Below are 12,469 nucleotides of genomic sequence, written 5' to 3' on the forward strand. Positions count from 1 at the left end.
GGATCACCAATCTTGCCTCTGAATTACATCTATATAGAATATATATATATATATATATATATATATATATATATATATATATATATATATATATATATATATATATATATATTTGGAACTATGTACACTTGTCGGTTGCTAATTTATAATCCCTGCACAATTTAGCATCATTCCCCCTCCAGATGATGGAAGATATCCTAAAGAGCAGCCCTGGAGGTGAAGAGGTCATAAACGAATATGCCCGCACCAAAGGTCTGTAGATGCACGAAGACGTGACATGGTGAAAATCTTGGTAGCACATTTGACAAATGAACATCGGTAAGTTGTTCATACATTACTTCGTAAATTGATGTTAACGATGTTATATTTATAATTATAATTGCTTTTGGTTTGTGTGTGTAGAACAAGCCCTTCCTGACATTTGAAGGAAGAATATGCGAAGGGAATCACTTCCCTATTCCCATGCTTGGCAGACCCCAGGAGCAAGCTTGGATATGGAAGTAGCTGTTGCCTCTAAATATTTTTGATTTACAGGAGGAGCAGATATTCTATATATTGCAGAGTAAAGACTATCTTCATTATAATTGATATGGCATTTATTGCCTTAATCGGGTAATGCATAACTACTAGGTCTGTTTATTGTTCTGGTAATAGGAGCATTATTACAATGCAGAAGATAGAAGTGGATATTTGGTGCTTTTATTGCTTTTATTAGCTTGGCTAATATTTATTAGGCTCGGTTAACTTTTATTATTTTCAAATGAATATACAATTGTCTTATTTTACTCATCTTAACATTTGTGAATTGTCTTTGAAGTATTCTTTTGTTCCAAAATGGTCTGTCATTAAGTTATATTGTGAACGAGGTCTAATGTTACATAGCATCTCTACAAAATATAATCGCTGCTCTTTTTAAATGCAAACATGTTTTGCATAATCATCAACGTTGGCCAAATTTAAATGTCACCCTGGAATATATGCATGTTTTATGTTATTTCCTGTCATTTATCTAGTTTTGGCATTAATAATAGCAATAGCCCTGATGAAGCGTACAGCTGATGAGGCAGTGGTAAAGGAAGAGATGAAGTTAACACTGGCCCATCGCCAGAAGCTGTTGCACGACCCTAAAGAGTCAACTGATATTCTATCAATTTTCCCACGATTCCTGGATATACCAGGCTTGGTATGTGAGACTTAAATTGTTAAAACATGAAAACAGACAAATATGAAATCAAGTGCTATTGTTGTTCTGCAGTAACAGAGACTCATTAGGTAAACAAAGTCAGTTCCTACTGTGGTACCTACTTTAATTATCTTTGGCAGATTGATCAAGATTTTGGACTTCTGTTTGGTGATGCAATCTCTGCAAAGTTGTTGAAGAAGTGGTCTACCAACATAAAACCAAAGGTTATTGCACAGAGCCGTGGCCTCACAGAGACCAGTGAGCTCCAAGACCTCATCCAAAATGCTGAAGCCACTGAAGTTGAAGAAGGTATCTATATTGTGGTACACCTTCAATTATTTAAGAGGAAGTTACGCATTCATGACAAGCATAGCTTTATTCAGACCAACAGAGTTTAAATTTTGGTCAAACTTTACCCATTGTATATGATTCATATGCAACACAGACTTGCAACTTGTAAACTGTGAGAATTCACCTGTTTCTCTAACATTTCTACCCTGATCTTTTCGCAAGGGCCTAGTACAGGAGTTGCATGTTTACAGTTTGAAATTGTTTTAACTTTTAGGAGTCTGAATAACAAAAGCATCTTTGATATGTTGTAGGTAAAGTTTAACTGTATGACCTCAGTTCAACATCAGTAGAGGTTTCACCTAAATTCATCCACACATCTGTAGTCATCAAGACTAGGCCATGAATGTGCTCTTAATACTGAATCTGTGCAGTATTGACTAAAGTACTGGAGGGGTTAATTTATTTATACTGGCACCTCTTCCAAGTGAATCTAGGTCAAGTTAAAGTGAGTAGGAGGTTATGCTCAACCGCTTCTGCCTAAAAAACTAAAAATGTGTTTCATTTGTTTTCTGTGTCTCTAGGTTGGTACAGCGACATGTCTTCCATTCTGATGCAGGTTCACCTTTTGCCACCCTCAAGCCAAGGCCGCAAGAGACCAGGAAAGATCTCAGCTAGACAAGCATGTGATAATCTTGTGAAGTTCATCAAGGTGAAGCTACTGATTAAGCAGATCAAATGACACCATTTCATAATGTTTTTTCACTGTGTGAATTTGAACTTGCTTATTTCTCAGACTTGTTTATTTCTCTTAAAGATTACTTGTCCTCCAATTTGTTGTTTTTATGCTATTCTTTTCTACTTGGTAATGATCTTTTGGAATCTCCTGGAAGTATGTAATACAGAAACTTTGGTGGAAGACATCACTGTATCTTTATTCATGCTGTATAGCGACTTTTAACTGTTAAGTCACATTGGCACTAATGTGTTTTCATTCTTTCACAGACCGGTACCAGTATCCAAGGGCACTTGGATAAGCATTGGAGAGAGCCTCCAGCCGTATCTACTTACTGTTGGGCCGAAGAGAAGTAGGGTCCATTCTTGGTTTATTGTAATTGACCAACATGCTCTACCCTGTAAGGCTTCTAATTCACTGGCCTGTGTTGATGAGCTTTTCAAAGCTCACTTTTAGGGGTCGACCGATATTTGTTTTTCAGGCCCGATGCCGATACCGATTATTACAGACCAAGTAGACCGATAACCGATATATTGAACCGATATATATGTCTGGTGTAAAAATGAAAATGAATGTCAAAATTAAGAATAACAAGGGCTCTGACAAAAATGGCCTTTCCTAGTGTTGGTTGCACTTCTTACTCTTGTCTTCCCCCATGCATCCATCTACAATAAGGGTAATATATAAAGAGAGAGTTAAAAGTGGGGCCACTGTATGCTTCATGATTAAGCCTATGAATACTAAATACTACAGCTAAACAGCTTGGGGAAATGTAAGTATTTGGCTTCAATAATTTACATGTTAGAAATGTATGTGTAATAGCATAACCTCTCATAATTCTTCATTAATTATTTTCGGTTGACTAAATCATAACCTACAAGAGGTGACTATTCAATTCATCATCTAATGCACATCAATTGATTAATTTAAAAAGCGCAATGTATATAATACGTGTAAATAATTTAATTGTCTTCATAGCTCCATTGTAGAAGTTGCGAAGAAGACCGCAACTATTTTAATGAAACTATAACACTAATAGCCTGTTATAGGCTCACTTGGTTCAATAGCCTATTGAAATGTCCCAATTTCCGTCATCATAATCTTGGCCTATGTGACAGTAACTTAATCTTGGCCTATGTGACAGTAACTTAATCTTGGCCTATGTGACAGTATCTTAGTCTTGGCCTATGTGACAGTAATTTCCATTAGTTTTCGTTTACAGAGCAGTGCAAATGAAGGCATAAAACATTAATTTAATTTATCTTTTAATCAAATGAGAGTTGAACTCTATTTTTTGGCAAACAAATGTGTTAACTATTAAAATTAAAATATGTAAGAAATGGCGTATTGTGTGATTGTTCTTTTAAACAAAAGTTGTAATAATTGTAGTAGCATTAGTAAATAAACCAAACTTTTATTTTGACGGGTTGCCATGAGGACCTCTTAAGTTTCTGTAGCCTATTTATGATATGATGATCGTTTTACTCAAACGAAACAGTCAAATGCTCATGAAGTAACTCTCAGAGCAGTTCTGGAGATGATGTTCATGTATTTATGTCCTCATTTAGTGACATGGCAGATGCGGAAAACACCGCGAGCGTCGCGCACTTCAGTGTGTGTGTGTGTGTGTGTGTGTGTCAAAACTGCGCGTCTGTGCCATTCACATATACAGAGACACGCCGAACATGCAGAATTCATATTTAAATAGTCTTTTAGCAGCTTAATGTTTACAGATAGTCCATATCATGAGTCGATTTAAGTGTACTGACCTACTTTTGATGAATTCATCCAAACTTTGACTAATTCCGTGACTCCGCGTTATACAGTAAATGCTATTTATATGACTGGATTCCGCGATTCCCCCTGCGTTTCCCCCATCTCGGAAACCATAAATAGATAATATTGAGGTTTTTACAACTTCAGTGTAGTGGATTGTAATTTATTGCAACTTGTGCAAGGTCTGCTGCTGCCTTTGAGAGAGAACTGATGCGTGATGAAGCAGCACCAGTTAGCAAGCGCTTTCGGTGTGAGAGCGCCTTTAGTCTTCCACGTTGATTGGTCGGACTCCTGCCTCTCAACAAATCAGATGCGCGGTGGGCGGAGACTGCTCTAGGCCACAGAGTGGTGAGTTCCGACAGGCTGCATCAGAGCCAAATAGCGCGTTTCAAAATTAAATAATTTTATCGGCACATCGGTTTTGAAAATGACCGATGCTGATTATCATAAAAATGCTTAATATCGGTGCCAATAATCGGACAGGTCGATAATCGGTCGACCCCTACTCACTTTGTCTTTGGCACCTCATACTGTCAGGAATTGACCAATGTGTATAGCTTTCTGCAAACCATTGTCTATGATATAGATGTTGAAACCACCAAGGTGAATCCCAGAGTGGCCGAGTTGAGAGCTAGAATCCTCCAGTGAGCAGATGATTGGTTTCATTTGTAAAAAGGGGCATGCTAATGCTAATGTGCTTATAAGGCACTTCAAGTTAGTTCATGGCCTTTGTCCAGGAAAAAGTCTCAAGTTAAAATGTGCTCAAAGAGGTTGTTCACGTTTACCATAGTTTTTCTGGATTACGAAAGCATCTCAGCAAGTGTTGTGCAACTGACCGTTCACGCCTTGATTCTGGTGAAAGCTCATCCACCGCCAACTACATTTCATTAGATGATGTAGGTGTTTTATCAAACCAATATCCACCTTGTGAGTCTGCACTCTTAAAAACTAATATAGTTAACAGTTGTGCAACAGTGGTAGCTGAACTTAAAGTTGCTGGTGTCGCAGAGACAACTATTAACTATGTTGTTGGTGCTCTAGAAGACGTGATTGGAGACATTCATACTGAAACTCAAGAATCTGTGAAAAACAGCCTATCCTTAGAGGAGCCCATAAAAAGTGTTGTTGAGTCTCAAATTGATCAGTGTTTTGAAAAAATGCTAAATCCTTTTGCGGCATTAAACACTGAGAGGAAGAGAATGCAGTACTTTTCAGACAATTGGGGAAAAATAGATCCTGTTGAATATGTTCTCGGAACAAGATTTGCGACACGGCGTAACATGACTGGAACTTTTGCCCAAACTATTGTTAAGGATAAATTTGTATATATACCAATTCTTGAGACATTACAGTCCATTTATAAGCACCCTAACATTACAGATATGATGGCGAGAGATTCACAACAAAGACCAAATTGTCTTTACGACATACACGATGGAGAATTCTTTAAGAATCATGCACTCTTCTCAAAACAAAGACATGCAGTTCAGATCCAGTTTTTTTTTTTTGATGAATTTGAATGCTCAAACCCCCTTGGATCAAAACGAGGAATACATAAGTTAGGAGCTATCTATTTTACCCTTAGAAATATTTCCCCTAAATAAAACTCGAGTTCACTAAATATACATTTAGTCACTTTATTTCATGCACAAGATATCAAAACCTATGGGTTTGATAGAGCCGCTTGTCCAGGATATCTCAACTCTGGAAACCAATGGAATTCAGATTCCTTTATTTGATCATACAGTTTATGGAACCATTGTCCAGGTTACTGGTGACAGCCTTGGTGTCCATTCCTTGTTTGGTTTTGTGGAATCATTTAGTGCTAGGTACTGTTGCCGCTTTTGCCTACTAGAGAAAGAGGACTTTCAGACAGTGTTCAGTGAAGATAGTCCAAAGATGACAGTGCCAACTAAAGAACTTCATGCTGAACACTGCCAGAGAATGCAGAGCAATCCCAGTCTACCTTATGTAATGGGAGTAAAAAAGTCTTGCCTTTTAAATTCCTTGCAATATTTCCAAACCAATGCTAATTTTTCAGTCGATATTATGCACGACATATTAGAGGGGGTTGCTCAATTTGAGATGAAATGACTAATTCAGCACTTGATTGAAACTTACACCACATCAGCAGAAGTACACAGAAGAATACAGAGTTTCAAGTATGGCTTCATGGAACAAAACAACAAACCTCCTGGTCTACAATTAAGAGAGGGTTCCAATGACTTGGGCTTAAATGCCACTCAGAGCTGGTGTTTATTGCATTATCTGCCTATCATGTTTGGAGATCTTGTGCATCCTAAAGATCAGCACTGGTATTTGTTCATTTTATTGCTTCAGATAGTCAATATTGTGTTTTCTTCAGTTATATCCACTGGTATCACCATTTATTTGAAACACCACAGTTTGTTTAAGCACTTGTTTCCTGATAAGAACCTGTTGCCAAAGCATCATTTAATGGTGCATTACCCCAGTTGTATGCAGAAAATTGGACCACTGATACATTGTTGGTGTATGTGTTATAACGTTTTTAAAAAGCAACTGAAAAGCTTTAAAAACATAACAAAAACATTAGCAAAGAAACAGCAGTGCCAAAATGGCTTACATTTGGCAAACATTCGATCCAAATGCCATGAAATTTGGTCCCATTGAATGAAATGGAAGTTGGCCCTGAGATGGCTGGGAACATTAATGTGCCTATGTGGACTAAGGTCCTAAATGACATGCCTGTATTTCATGTAATCCAGAATATTGTTATTAAAGATGAACACATCCTTTTAATAACAACTACACTGCAAACGTTATGTTTAGATGAGCATATCCATGCTTACAAAGTTGCACATACCACAGAAGCACCTTATGTTTTGGAGATTAAGGATATTTTGCACCACAAGTTGTTTGATATTCTGATGTCTTATGGTTGTGATTCTGATTTGTTTATTGTACCATATAGTTTCGTGCAATTCTTTTCCATGTCCATTATATTATCACTACTTTTTAGTTTAGTATTGTTTTCATTTAATTTTTTTTTAATCACAACACGATGACACATTCATGATGACAAGTGAATTAAGTATGTAATGTTCTTTGAAGAGGAGCTTGAAAAATAAAATTGAGACATGAGTATACAGTTTGTTGGTTTTATTTTAATACTGAAAAGCAAGTTCTTCATTTTAGGGCTTTTGAGGGTAAAATATGAATGGTGTAATTCAGAGGAATAACTCTGGACAGAGTTAGTTATTCTTTGAAGTTCACTCATAATTGATGATAAAACAAACTCTAGAGGGGAAGTAAATTGTGGTAGAGTAAATGTGAAGTTCCTCTGAACAGAGTTAAAAAGTAAAACACTACAAGAGTTAAATAAAAGAAACACTAAATAGAGTCAAATACAACACAACAGAGTAAAATAATAACTCTAAATTGAGCATAATTAACTCAAACAACTATCAAAAGAGTAACTTTTACTCGTTTCAGAGAGGGACCAAATGTTATCTGGCTTAGAGTAAAATTTTCTTCAATTTGAGTAAATTTTACTCGGGCAAATTTACTGTGTGTGCACAGGTAAAGCATACTTACTTGATCTGCTATAGTTAGTAAACTTTATTTACCATAACAGCCATTAATGCACATATTAGATGTGTTACACAAATGCCTGATTTGTAGTTTATGTAGCTTGGCTCTAAGAAGTAGAGACGAACTCACGGAGTCACACAAGATAATCCGTCAAGTCCTGTCCCAATAAAGACGTAATTTTGCCTGAATTAAATCATATACAGCCATGCATGACCGCATGTTGGAAATAAAAGCTCTGAATTTCATTCTCTCTGTTATCTATAGAGACTGGGAATCCATGTCACTGCGCACAGCATTCTGGGAAGTCACCGCCATGTTTAGGGACACGCCAAGTAGCGTACAATGACAACAAATACAAATCACCAGAGGAAAAAAACGGCTGTATTTGCGTTAATATTTTTAAGAGCTGCTTGCATTTGCTTAGAATGAATGGACTAATATTTGAATCCATTGCGTTCAATCGAGCGATCAGTCATGTGGCCAGGACACCGCACTAGGGGTGGGAGAAAAAATCAGTCCCATCGATGCATCACGATTCTCTCTCCAATGATTCTGGATCGATTCGGAGCTTAGTTTTTAACCAGATGTGCGATGACGCTGTGTTTGCTTTAGAAACACCCGTATTCTGCTTGCTTCCATTTCCTCACACACATACACCACTCGAACCTTCCGGAAAATAATCTTTCATAAAGTTCGGAAAGGTTGAAGCGAATTACAACGACATTCACGGGCTTCATTGCACAGGATGCGCTGTGAGAGACGCACGCTTTGTTTGATGTTACACTTGAAGTGTGCATCTCGCCCATCGGTGTTTTCCTTACAAATGCTCTACAAAGTCATCATTTATGTGGTTTGGAATGCAGTGGACTTACATATTTAAAATATGAACCTCACTAACAGAAGGCTGCTTTCAATTTCAAATGCTGACGCGTGCTTTGTTTGTGTAGATGCTCGCGCATGCGGCTGCGCACGACTCCGTGGTTTACTGTATTTGTTTCTCAAAATGGTTTTATGATGCAAAATGAATGTAAACAGTGTTTAGGGCTGTCAACTTTAGTCGTTTAGTCGACTAATCGGTCGATGCCGTCTTGGTCGACTGACATTCTCATTGGTCGACCAGTTGCATAATTTCTTTTTTTTTTTTTCACCAATAAAGAAAGTTTCATTGATTTACTCCTTGATATTTATTCCTTTATTAGCAGTTATATATTACTGTATTCTAAATATAATTAGCCTATGTTTTATCCCCAACTTTAAATGCTTTAATTTAGGCTATTTTATAACAGCGCCACGAACACTCGGGAACCGCACCTGTGGCTGGCTGCACTGCTGCTTCGCGCTCAGTAAGGAATATAGGTAGTTTTGCTGTATTCATTCAGTTAGAACGCTACTTGTTTTGGCTTTAGTCGACAAAATGTCCAAGAACTCTAAATCTTTTGTCTGGCTGCATTTTACAAAAAAAGACGACAAGACTGTGGAGTGCAAGCTATGCGGCCTAAAGCTAACTTACCATAGCTCAACGACCAATATGACCGATCACCTAAAAGCGGTAAGCGAGATATAAATGTGTCAGACAGCTTGCTATGTCTAATGTCGAAAAGTTTATATATTTTATTGGTTATGTACAAGGCGCATCCCCAGGCTATGCCACAGGCGTCAGGAAGCACCCAGACGCAACTGGAGTTGGTCCATCCTCTGTCGGCGAAGAGAAAGGAGGACATCACTAAGGGGATTGTGCATTACATCGCCCAAGATATGAGGCCAGTCAATACGGTGGAAGGAGAGGGCTTTAAGAACATGTTTAAAATCGTCGAGCCAAGATATACTGTGCCAGGACGGGAGACTGTCATGCGTGCTCTACGTTCGCGGTTTGATGGACTTAAAGTAAATGTAAACCAGTTACTCCAATCTAGTGTTGTCACGATACTGGAATTTCTAACTTCGATACGATACCTTGAAAAATATCGATATTCGATCCCATTTTCGATACCACGGAGAAAAAAACTGCCACAATATTAAGGGGGTAATTTTTTTAATTTAAAGATAAATGTAACAAGTCGAGAACATGCTGTATATTTTACATGAACAAAAAAATGTCTTGAGGTACTGCATTTGTTGATTTATTTATTAATCTTTTATTAATCTTAGTTAAATGTTAATTGAAACTAACGTTTACTAATACATGTACTAATTAAAATCCAAAGTTCTATTTGTTGATATTCTCATTTGCTTCATAACCAAAATATTTCCAGATATAGGGCCCTATGAAATCCGTTTTATTTTTCTCCAAATTCAGTTTTATTTTTTTCTACATTCATTTTTTTCCATTTTAATTTTTCGGGATTCCGTTTTTTTCCGTTTGAATTTTTCTGGACTCTTTTTTTTTTTTAATGGTCAAATTAAATGCTATTAATCTAAAAGCATGTCTAATTCATTAAAATCATGAAAATTATACAATTTAGCATTTAATTTATTAAAAGTGTAACAAAAATGACACGTTTAGGGCCGTATGAAATGTTTTATTATTTTCTCACCTTATGTTTTATTGTTACCAAATTCTGTGTTTTAGCATGTCTATTATTTGAATGCATACAAACTATTTTTATTTATTCTTACAGTAGCCTTATGAAATGTGTTTTCCCCCTCAGAAATTCTGTGTTGTGTATTTAAATTTTACTGGATATCAGATGAAGGCATAAAACAATTTTAATTAATTTATATTTGAATTAATGAAAATTAAACCTTTACATTTTTGGCAAATGAAGGGGATTTACTATTAAAATAAAAATATTTTGTGATTATTTCTTTAAAAAAATGAACAGTAGTAGTATTATGTACATTCTACTAAATAATAGTAATATAGCCTATTTCTGGCACACGGTCTTTAATAAGTTAAACCGAACTTTTATTTTGACGGGTTGCCGTGAATACTTCTAAAGTTCTGTGTGTATGATATGACGCTAGGTTTACTCAAATTAAATGGTAAAATGCTGGTAAAGTGCCTTTCAGATCAGTTCTGGAGATATTGTTGATGTATTTATGTCCTCATTGTGACGGCAGACGCTGAAATCACCGCGAGCGCCACATTAGTAAACACAACCGCACCTGCAGCACATTCACACAGAGACGCGCAGAACATGCAGGATTCATATTTAAATCGACTTTTGCAGCTTAATATTTACAGATACTAGTCCATATCGCGATTTGATTTAAGTGTAATGACCTACTTCTGATTAATTCATCCAAACTTTGACAAATTCCGTGACATTCCGCGTTAAACTGTAAATTCCGTGTTTATGACTGGATTCCGTGGCGTTCTCTGCATCGCGGAGATCATAGATCCCTACAGATAGCGCTCCTGCTGTGTTCTTTAACAACCAGAGCAGTCATCTTTCTATTCACTTCACTTGTGCTATTTAACCAGAGCGAAGGAGACGAGTGCGGTCACGTGTGGTGCTTGTCCACGCGCCTTTGGAGAGAAGCTCGGCTAGTATCGGTGTATCCATACTTAGGGAAATTAATATTGGTACCGTTCAGATATTTCAGTATCAATATTTATCGAAATATCCATATTTTTGACAACACTACTCCAATCCTCCGAGGCTGTAAGCCTCACAACTGATTTGTGGTCTTCGCTTAGAATGGAGGCATACATGACAGTTACGGCCCATTTTATCGATGCGGACTGGAAAATGAATAGCGTTGTGTTAGAAACAAATGGATGAAGCGCACACGGGAGAAAATGTCGCTGCGCGACTCACTCAAGTCGCGGAAGCTTACCACATTCCACCAGAGAAGCGGGTGTCAGTGGTAACGGACAACACTGCCAACATGGTCCTCTCGGTGGAATTACTGAAGGGATCCGGTCAGTGGCCAGACGTGGAGTTGGTTAGGTGTGCAGGCCACACCCTGCAGCTGTGTGTAAATGCTGCCTTAAAAGAAGACCCGGTGTCGCGCACGGTGGCTGCGGCGCGCCGTCTTGTTGGGCACTTCAAAAAGGGACACAAAGCAAAAACGGGTCTCAAAGAGAAACAGGTGCTGAGCACGAACTCATTCAGGATGTGGCCACCCGGTGAAACTCCACCTGCTTTATGTTGGAGCGACTGTTGGAGCAGCGCTGGCCCATCACCGCCGTTTTATCGGACCCCAATTACACTAAGAGGAGTGACAGCAGCACTTTGGACATGACAACAGAGCAGTGGAATATGGCTAAAGACATCACAGACGTTCTTAAGCCCTTTATTACACTGACCGAGCTGTTGTCGGAGGAGACTAACACATCCCTGTCTGCGGCCATCCCAATGCTTGAGAATCTAAAAAAAAGTCATCTTGCCGTCACAGATAACGATAGTCCAACAAAGAAGAAGTTGGAAACTTAAGCTTGTGCAGGAAATAGATAGTCGATGGAAACTCAAAGACCGAGTTGTGATGACAAGCAGTCTGTACATTTTAACTGCAGTACTGGACCCGTGCTTCAAACAGCTACCTTTTCTTAATGATGAGAAACGGGATGAGGCCTATTCTGAAGTCGTAAAACTTGCAAAAAGGCTAAGCCTCTCAGGAGACTGCGCAGAGCAGACAGGGGATGATGAGGACCCGTTGGCAAAAAAACAGAAAACGGCAAAAGAGAAGGAGATAGCAATGCTTCTTTGTGGACATGGTGCAGAGGATGACCCTGATGAGCCAAGCGCACAAAGATCCTCTTGCAACGAAATGAAAGATTATCTTCAGGACAGAAGTAAAGTGGACACTGCTGGGCCACTTGCGTGGTGGAAAAATAATGAGGAGAGATATCCACGACTTGCTCGGGCAGCCAAACGCCTGCTCTGCATCCCTGCAAACTCCACTCCTGCAGAGCGCATATTTTCCAAAGCAGGATTTATTGTTAACAAGTCGAGGAGCTATCTTTTACC

The 12,469-nt window shown here is 38.1% G+C and overlaps 1 protein-coding gene across 3 annotated transcripts in view; it reads right to left on the bottom strand.

Moving 5' to 3' along the window:
* Positions 1-12,469, bottom strand: part of LOC306885352 (zinc transporter Slc39a7-like) — a 30,746-nt gene that overhangs the window by 14,646 nt on the left and 3,631 nt on the right. Inside the window, exon 2 of one of the 3 annotated variants that reach the window (XM_079441806.1) lies at positions 1,306-1,387. The exons of the other annotated variants lie outside the window; for them this stretch is intronic. The gene's annotated coding sequence lies outside the window, so the exon portion shown is untranslated. The remainder of the gene's footprint in view (positions 1-1,305; positions 1,388-12,469) is intronic. 3 annotated transcript variants of the gene reach the window in all.

This window comes from Barbus barbus (assembly GCF_936440315.1).
Source record: "Barbus barbus genome assembly, chromosome: 19".
Taxonomy (NCBI): Eukaryota; Metazoa; Chordata; class Actinopteri; order Cypriniformes; family Cyprinidae; genus Barbus; species Barbus barbus.